Source organism: Globicephala melas, chromosome 13, assembly GCF_963455315.2.
Source record: "Globicephala melas chromosome 13, mGloMel1.2, whole genome shotgun sequence".
In the NCBI taxonomy this organism is placed as follows: Eukaryota; Metazoa; Chordata; class Mammalia; order Artiodactyla; family Delphinidae; genus Globicephala; species Globicephala melas.
This window is the reverse complement of record NC_083326.1, coordinates 77,358,738-77,367,102: the sequence shown is the minus strand read 5'-3', so window position 1 is coordinate 77,367,102 and position 8,365 is coordinate 77,358,738.

The window sequence follows — 8,365 nt, the reverse complement described above, 5'->3', positions numbered from 1 at the left end:
TGCCGCGGAGCGGCTGGGCCCGTGAGCCATGGCCGCTGAACCTGCATGTCCGGAGCCTGTGCTCCGCAACGGGAGAGGCCACGGCAGTGAGAGGCCCGCGCACCGAAAAAAAAAAAAAAAAAAGCCTTCCTTGAACTGTTACTAAAATTACATAAGCTAATATATAGAGAGAGTTTGGTACACAGTTGGAGCTTAATAGATGTTCATTTCTACCTCCCTGCCCTTCACGAGGTTGCTAGGAGACACCCCAGGCTCCTAGGATTGGCCTCCTTTAAGACAGGACCGTCTCCACCCCCATCCCTCATGCCTGCTACCTTTGCCCCCTCCTTGTATTGAATCCCAAGCCTTCCCCTACCTCCACCCCCGCTTCTTCCATCTGTATAGCCCGCCTGGCCCCCCACGGGCCTTCATCTACAATCCCCTCACTGAAGACTGCTCAGAGATGGCAGTGACAGCTTGTCCCCCATCAGAGCTGAGCTGGGATCAGACCCCAGATCATTTAAATCCAAGACCAGCGTTCCTTCCATTGTACCAGACTGAGGTTCAGAGCCGGGGAGTTGTAGTTGTTCACTATCAAGGATGCTCCCTCCGTCAGGTTCAAGACCCAGGGAGCAATAATGCTGACCTGCCCACTCCTGAGCTGAGACATCGCCAGCAGAATACTAGTAACTACCAGTTACCAAGCGCTGTCAGGAGCTAGGTGTGCTTCTAAGTTCTTTACAGACATGATCTGATTTCGCAGTCTCAGTAATCACAGGAGGGATTATAGTCCCACTTTATAAATGAGCACGTTAAAACTCAGAGGTGAAGTGACTTGTACAAGATCCCATAACTGTGAAGACACAGAGTTCATAACCCAAGCAGGGGTAATGTTACAAGTCTTTAATAACTGGCACAGCATGACCACTGGCCAATCAGAAGAGACATCAGCTTTGCAAACCTGGCCTGGCATACCTATGAACATCAGCTCCCATGAGGCCGACTGCAACCCATGATGCCGTGGGGCCCCCCGGGGAAGCCAGTGCACTTGGGGTAAAAATGAGGAAGCTCCCTGCTGGGTCAGACAGTTTGGGAGAGGACTAGAGAGCTGGCCCCAGCACCAGGGTGTAGAGAATATGATATCCAGACAAGAGGTCATCTCCCTGAGACCACTTAGCACAGTTTGAAGTAGGAGGCAAATCCCAGAAGCATGGCCCAGAGTCTGGGTGCAGTCAAGTGGAGGGACACGGCCTGGCAAATCCAAGTAGAGGAGCTGAGGTTGATGTTCAGAGACCCACAGGGGCCTGAAGCCACCAAAGCAAGTGAGGCCTGAACATCTAGGCCAAGGTCCATGTCTCTGAACCCAGTCTGAGTTCCTTCACATTATTCAGCCATAATTCCTTTACTTCCATCCAAGACGGCAGCCCTTTGGTCAAACTGCCTGGACTTAAAGCCCAGATTCATTACCTGTAAGCTCTGCAACCTTGACTAAGTTGCTTAATCTCTCTGTGTTTCACATTCTTCATCTACAAAATTTTATTGCAGCAACGATGACATAAATTGTACTTTTTAAGCCCTGTGAATAGTACTCAATAAATAAATAATTTTCCCAGGATGCTTTTATGAAACACCAATCATACCAAACTATTTGCTTTTCTCCTGTCACTTTCACACCTTGTATTGGTTAGGACTTGTGCCTGGCTGCTGGTAACAGAGACCTAAAATATCAGTGGTTTAAACAAGGTAGGGGTTTAATTTCTTCTCACTTAGAAAGAAGTCCACGGCTGGCATACTATGTCCTCAGAATCATCAATGTCCCATGTTCATTTTTTTTTCCATTATCCTTGGTGCATGGTTTCCATTATCAAGGTCACAAAATCACTGCTGCAACTCCAGCCATCATGTCTTCATTCCAGGCATGCAGAAAGAGGAAGAGAGTAAAGCAAAAGGGTGCAGTGGCTGAGTCAACCCATCTTTAAGGAGCTTTCCTGAAAGCTCTACCCAATTACTTTCCACATACTATTGACTGGAAATGGCTTGTGTATCTGCAGAGGAAGCTGGGAAATGTAGTTATTTTAGTTGGTCTGTTGCCACTTAACAAAAATCAAAGTTAGGCTGCTAAGGAAGGGGGATATAGATATTGCGTGGGCAACCAGCAGACTTTGCCTCTTTTTGTCCGTGGTGGTTTGTGTACTTGACATATTCCCTCCCTGTTAAAATCATACTGATCCTTTGAGGCTTGGCTCAAATGCATCACTTCCCTAAAGTCTTACCTAGAATCCTCTATCTAGCACACACCCCTTTCTACCTGCATTGCTCAACACAGTAGCAGCCACTGAGCAATGCAATGTGGCTAGTGCAACTGAATAATGGAATTTTTAATTTAAATGACTTAATTTTAATTAATTTAAATTTAAGTTAAAAAAACTAATATTGCATTCAGTTATTGGAAAACTTTAAGTATGTTTGGAACAACTTGGGTATGCAAATCTAGCTTTTCAACCATAAATTATATAATCTAAATACAGATCAAGTATTTTCAAGGAAACTAACATCTGAATTGAGATGTGTTATATTTACACACAGATTTCAAAGACGTAGTACCAAAAAACAAAGAAGAACGTAAAATATCTCATTAATTTTTATATTGATTACATGTTGAAATGATACTGTTTGGGGTATATCAGGTTAGATAAAATATCCTATTAAAATATTTCATCTGAAAAAATATAATTGCATCTGTTCCATTTTACCTTTTGGATGTGGCTACTAGAAAAATTTTAATTATATATGTGGCTCTGAATATATTTCTACTTCACATCTCTGCTTTCTATTTTCTGTATTTCTTTCTATTTTCTGTCAGTTATTAATATAGCTGTCTCCCTCCTCCATGTACATGGCTACATAAGAGCTGGAATCCTAGTAGGATTTATAGCAGCTACTTACTGAGCACTCTTTCTGTGCTAGAAACTATGCTTTTTTTTTTTTTTAAACTTAAAAACATTTTAAATAATTGTAGATTCACAGGAAAGTTTCAAAAAAAAGGACAGGGAGGTCCCATGTACCCTTCACCCAGTTTCCCCCAGTGAGAACATCTTGCATAACTATAGTATAATATCCAAACCAGGAACTGGCATTGATACAATTGACCAATTATTCAGATTTTGCCGGCTTCAGGTGTACTCATTTGTGTGTATGTGGACATTTCTATGCAGTTTTAGCACATGCAGATCTGTGTAAACATCAGCACAATCAAGATACAGACCATTCCATCACCACAAAACTCCCTCATACTACCTTTTATAGCTACTATTCCCCTCCCCCAGTCCCTGACAACCATTCATCTATTCTCCATTTTTTTATTTTGAAAATGTTACATAAATGAAATCATACAGTATGCAAACTTTTGAGATTGGCTTTTTTCACTCACTGGAGATATATCTGAGCCATTGTGTGTGTCAATAGCTCACTCGTTTCCATTACTGAATAATGTTCCATTGTATGGATGTACCACAGATTTTTTATCCATCCTCTAATTGAGGGACATTTAGGTTGTTTCTAGTTTTGGATACTTATGAATAAAGCCACAGTAGACATTCATGTACAGTTTTTTGTGTGAACATTTGTTTTTATTTCTCTGGGATAAAGGCCCACAAGTGCGACTGTGCACTACGTTTTTTCTTGTGACATCATTCCACTATATACTCTCTACTGTGGTAAACAGCATGTGAGAGGAGAGGGAAGAATACAGGCTTTGAAGAAACACACCAGGATTCAGATCTTGACTCCATCACCCACGGTGGGCAGTGCTCAGTTTGTGCCTCTGTAAAATGGGTGTGTTTAACACAACTCTCAGGGTTCCTGAGGCCAGCATATAAGCAAAGGCAATTGTGTGGCAGGTGGTAGGTGCTTTACTAATGCAGATTTCTTTCCTTGCACCCCCTGTGGATCTAGCATAGGCACTAGCATAGTGCCTATGGCGTGGAAGGTGTGGGATCAAGGAAGGAAGCTGGGGGTGGGAGATGGGACAGGCAAAGAACGGAGCCCAGCTGGGGTTTCAGAACAGGTGGGTGGGCTCACGTACTCAGCACACAGCCAGGATCTAGCCTAGGCTGGAGGCCGCCTGCTCTGGCTGGACTGGAATCCCTTCTTGGAGTGGCAGGTGGCAGGTGCACGCTGCCCGCTTAGCAGGTGCTTGTGGCTGGCAGTGTCAACAGAGGCTCAGAATTAGAACCACAGTGAAGGCTTTCAGAGCCCTCCCCTCCATTGTCCCCACATCGCACCGGAGGCCGGGGAAGAGAATCCATCTCTTCTACCATGGGTTGTCTAGAATTAGCTAATGGCTGCTCTTTCTTGAGCATTTACTATGCACCAGACACTGAGCATAAAACATCCATACAACGGGGAGAGACTTTCATTCTTCCCATGTTACAGATGAGAGAAGTGAGGCTCAGAGAAGTGGTGTTAGTTGCCCAGTCCTATCTAACCCCAGTACCCTTCATTTGATCCTTTTGCTATACCACTCCAGAATAACCAGTCTCCTCTGTCACCTATATGCCATCACACCAACACTTCCCTCCCTCCACCAACTAAGCATAAGGAACCAGTAAGAAACCACACAGGGGCTTCCCTGGTGGCACAGTGGTAGAGAGTCTGCCTGCCGATGCAGGGGACATGGGTTCGTGCCCCGGTCCGGGAAGATCCCACATGCCGCGGAGCGGCTGGGCCCGTGAGCCATGGCCGCTGAGCCTGCGCGTCCGGAGCCTGTGCTCGGCAGCGCGAGAGGCCACAATAGTGAGAGGCCCGCGTACCGCAAAAAATATATAAATAAATAAATAAATAAAAGAAACCACACAGGAAGGGTCTAATGTACCCTTAAATCCATCCTTGAGAGTAAGAGTAAGCCTTGCCTGGTGGTTGGATATATAAGTGAGGACTCTTTTTACCAAGTTAACAGATACTCAACCTGATCTGACTTATACCAAAATGAAAATATATTGGCTCCATTGACTAAAATGTGCAGGGCACAGATGGATCCAGGTGCTCCAACAACATTATCAGAAATCTGTCTCTCTCTCTTTTTTTTTTTTAGTATTGACTTCATTGTTGAAGAGCTTCTTTCTTTCTTTCTTTCTTTTTGTCTTTTTGTGTCTGGTGTATTTCACTTAGCATGATTCAAGGTCCATTCATGTTATAGCACATATCAGAACTTCATTACTTTTTATAGCTGAATAATACATACAGACATATCTATATGTTCCTGCCTGTCTGTCTACCTATCTATCATCTCACATTTTATCTATTCATCTATTCTTGTTTTCAGAACGGTTGGGTTATATGGTAATTCTGTTTAACTTTTTGAGGATGCTTTTTTTTTTTTAACATCTTTACTGGAGTATAATTGCTTTACAATGCTGTGTTAGTTTCTGCTTTATAACAAAGTGAATCAGCTATACATATACATATATCCTCATATCTCCTCCCTCTTGCATCGCCCTCCCACCCTCCCTATCCCACCCCTCTAGGTGGTCACAAAGCACTGAGCTGATCTCCTTGTGCTATGCAGCTGCTTCCCACTAGCTATCTATTTTACATTTGGTAATGTATATAAGTCCATGCCACTCTCTTACTTCATCTCAGCTTACCCTTCCCCCTCCCCATGTCCTCAAGTCCATTCTCTACATCTGCATCTTTATTCCTGTCCTGCACCTAGGTTCCTCAGAACTTTTTTTTTTTTTTAGATTCCATATATATGTGTTAGCATACGGTATTTGTTTTTCTCTTTCTGCCTTACTTCACTCTGTATGACAGACTCTAGGTCCATCCACCTCACTACAAATAACTCAATTTCGTTTCTTTTTATGGCTGAGTAATATTCCATTGTATATATGTGCCACATCTTCTTTATCCATTCATCTGTCGATGGACACTTAGGTTGCTTCCATGTCCTGGCTATTGTAAGTAAAGCTGCAATGAGCATTGTGGTACATGAGTCTTCTTGAATTATGGTTTTCTCAGGGTATATGCCCAGTAGTGGGATTGCTGTAGCCTCTTTGTAGGGGCAAAGATGGTCACCATCAGCGCCATGGCTGCTTTCTATCAGTTTAGCAATCTCAATGAGAAAGAGAGCACCTATTCTCAGAGTTCCCATCAGTGTCCCAGGATTGACCATCACTGGACCACACATGCATGACATGCCCAGTCCTGATCAGTCACTGTGTATCCAGGAGAATGGGACATGCCGATCGCCAGGCATGGGACACATGCCCATCTCTTGAGTTGGTGGAGGGCTCCCCCTCCATTCAAACAAAGACTGACAGTGATGATGGGATGATTCCCCAAAGGAAAAAAATGGATGCTATTCTCAGGAGATAAAATGATATCTGGCCAAACCAAACAAACAACGTAGAGTGTCCCCCTGCCCCCAAATTCCCATGAAACATTTCAACTGTGTCACATCTCTGCCTGTGCCAGTTTGGGGAGGAGGGTGTTCCCTGTGGTGAGAGATGTTGGAAAAATTCCTAGTGGCTTTAGGAGACCAAATAGGCAGTATCATAGGAACTGCCAGACATTTCAAGGGCAATTGTTTGAGAAGGACAAGCTTTCAGGGTGTGTGAAGCTTGAAGTTATCTTTTTTTTTTTTTTTTTTTTTTTGCGGTACGCGGCCTCTCACTGTTGTGGCCTCTCCCGTTGCGGAGCACAGGCTCCGGACGCGCAGGCCCAGCGGCCATGGCTCACGGGCCCAGCCTTTCCGCGGCATGTGGGATCCTCCCGGACCGGGGCACGAACCTGTGTCCCCTGCATTGGCAGGCGGACTCTCAACCACTGCGCCACCAGGGAAGCCCTGAAGTTATCTATTTTGTTACCTCTACATAAGCTCTCTCTCTCTCGTTTCTAATAGATTTCAACTCTTCAGAGGTATTGAAATTGGGAACTTCACACTGAGGGGCCAATTGCCAGAAGCTCACAAGTCAGGGAACTTGATTCTCTCTTTGCCTTGAACCTGGCAAAGAGAGGTAGGGAAAAGTCAGGGAGGCCCCAACCTCCTATGCTTGCATTTCTTTCGCTTTGGAGTCAAGATCACAGCCAAAGACTTCTACTAGCTAGCTGGCTCACAGAGTTTGGGTCAGGCTGGGGCTTCTCAGAAACCACTAAGCTGCAGAGGTTCGTGAAGTCCCCATGGCTCATTTGGAATTCACCGCTTTCCCTCATGTCGTTTTTGTTCAAAACACCAGTCAACCCTAAGTAAAGGGATAGAGCCGCCACACAGAGAACAAAATGCTCTTCGGCCCTGCGTCTTTCAGCTCTGGCTGTACAAGAGCACTTTTCTTTTCCCCTAACAGGAAATTCAGGAACCCAGCACCAGCTGATTTTTTTAAAGGGGCTCACACATATAATAATGATAATAATAATAATAATTAATAATAATAAAAGCTTTTCAACTTATCCAGAAACTTGCCCAGGGCAATTCTGACCACGTTTGGGCTGGGCCTTTGTGACGTCACACTAGCAATCAGCCAATGGACGGGTGGCTCCGACTTCCTAATCTGCATATTGCCTCGCATTGGTTCAAATTTCAGGACCATCTGTATTGTGGTGGTTTCTTTATGTTCAAGGTTACCCACGTCAGGCAGAAGAGAAACTCCGCTTCTGGCCTTCCTGCCTGGTTAGATTTAAGGATTGGAATCAAGGCAGTCAGTCGCTTCTGGGAAAGGGGCCTCGTGGTTATGAAATCCAGCGGGGCGTGGAAGGAGAAAGTGTTGGCAATCCAGAAGGGTTGGAGGCAGGAGTTGGCTCGGTGAACCCGTCTTTATTTTCTTGACCCTACCAGCACTCCCCCTGCATTTCCCAAGTGATTTAATTATCTATTCTTTGGCTCAAGGGCGGTCAGCCCTGAAATTTGGGTGAGGAGAAGTCAAACACAGGTTACTTAAATTATTATGCTTGATTTTATCTTGCTGACTGGTAGCTCAGGCATGTGAATTGAACGTATGCAAATGTGAGCACAACAACATGCATAATTTAAGATCCTCAAATTAACAAGAGGGAAGCAATTGTAATCTTACTGCTTTCGCAGAAGCCCAGTTTTCTGAGAATGTTGTAACTTTTTTTTTTTTTCCAGCTGTCTGAAAGGAGGGCTTGGAAAACAAGGAATTTGAAACAGAAGGGTGTATGTAGCTACTAGTGGCAAGGAAAAAAAGCAGGAAGACTGTGATATTAAAATACAGTCAGATTTCACTTAGGTATCATTTAATTTGGGTCTGGTGTAAATAAACTCAAACAAGCTTTTCTTTACTTTGTACAATCAATAAATATGGCATCTACTAGAGCTCTGGTTCTCAACCCCCCCAAGGTTTTGATTCAACAGGTCTGGGCAGAAATAAAG